We start from the raw sequence: 1636 nt of genomic DNA, 5'->3' as shown, positions 1-1636 counted from the left end.
CACGGTCCAGTGGTTATGCAGTAACTGGGAAAGCTCTATTCCTCTTGTGCCAGAAAGGTCCAGGCTTCTTGGCAGAAGGCATAGTAGCACACGTTACATGTCTACCTCTATTTTGAAACACTACATGACCAAAAGTATGTAGACACCTGCTCGTCGAACATCATTCCAAAATCATGGGCATTAATATAGAGTTGGTCCTCCCTTTTGCTGCTATAACAGCCTCCACTCTTCTGGGAAGGCTTTCCACTAGATGTTGGAACATTGCTGTGGTGACTTGATTCCATTCAGCCACAAGAGCATTAGTGAGGTCGGGCACTGATGTTCGATGGGGTTGAGGTCAGGGCTCTGTGCGGGCCAGTCAAGTTTTTCCACGCCGATCTCGACAAACTATTTCTGTATTGACCTCGCTTTGTGCACGGGGGTATTGTCATGCTGAAACAGGAAAGGGCCTTCCCCAAATGTCATTGTATGCTGTAGCATTAAGATTACCCTTCACTGGAACTAAGGGGCATAGCCTGAACAATGAAAACAGACCCAGACTATTGTTCCTCCTCCACCAAACTTTACAGTTGGCACTATGCATTTGGGCATGTAGTGTTCTCCTGGGATCTGCCAAACCCAGATTCATCCGTCGGACAAGTGTCCAATGGTGATGAGCTTTACACCACTACAGCTGACGCTTGGCATTGCGTATGGGGATCTTAGACTTAGTGTGCGGCTTCTCAGCTATGGAAACCCATTTCATGAAGCTCCCGATGAACAGTTCTTGTGCTGACGTTGCTTCCAGAGGCAGTTTGGAACTCAGTAGTGAATGTTGCCACTGAGGACAGGCAATTTTTTTTTTTTTTACACACTACACACTTCAGCACTCAGTGGCTGAGCCATTGTTGCTCCTAGACGTTTCCATTTCATAATAACATTTTACATTACATTTTAGTCATTTAGCAGACACTCTTATCCAGAGCAACTTACAGTAGTGAATGCATACATTTCATACATTTTTTTCTGTGCTGGCCCCCCGTGGGAATCGAACCCACAACCCTGGTGTTGCAAACACCATGCTCTACCAACTGAGCTACAGGGAAGGCTATTCCTCTTGTAACAGCACTTACAGTTGACCGGGGCAGCTCTAGCAGGGCAGAAATTTGACAAACTGACTTGTTGGAAAGGTGGCATCCTATGATGGTGCCATGTTGAAAGTCACTGAGCTCTTAAGTAAGGCGTAGTGCCAATGTTTAGCTAAGGAGATTGCATGGTTGTGTGCTCGATTTTATACACCTGCCAGCAACGGGTGTGGCTGAAATAGCCGAATCCACTAATTTGAAGGGGTGTCCACATACTTTTGTATATATAGTGTATTTATGTGCCTAGTTTAAAACCTTAAACCGGTGCGAAATATATTTAGCTCACACCAACAAAAATTATCATTCTAATGATTTCATACAGTATTATCATTTACCCAAACTAAAATACATATTGATATCTCTATTTGTTTATTTTACAAATTGTAACACATTTTTGTATTTATAAGCATGCGTAAAATGTGCGTACCGCTAGGATGAGAGGAACACGCGGGCACAGCACAAGGAGGAGTCGACCACCTCTCCTTGAGCCAAATGCACTCGTCCCTCCTCTC

Source organism: Salmo trutta, chromosome 9 (genome assembly GCF_901001165.1).
Source record: "Salmo trutta chromosome 9, fSalTru1.1, whole genome shotgun sequence".
NCBI classification, from domain to species: Eukaryota; Metazoa; Chordata; class Actinopteri; order Salmoniformes; family Salmonidae; genus Salmo; species Salmo trutta.
The sequence above is the reverse complement of the archived record's forward strand: the minus strand, read 5'-3'. Positions refer to the sequence as shown.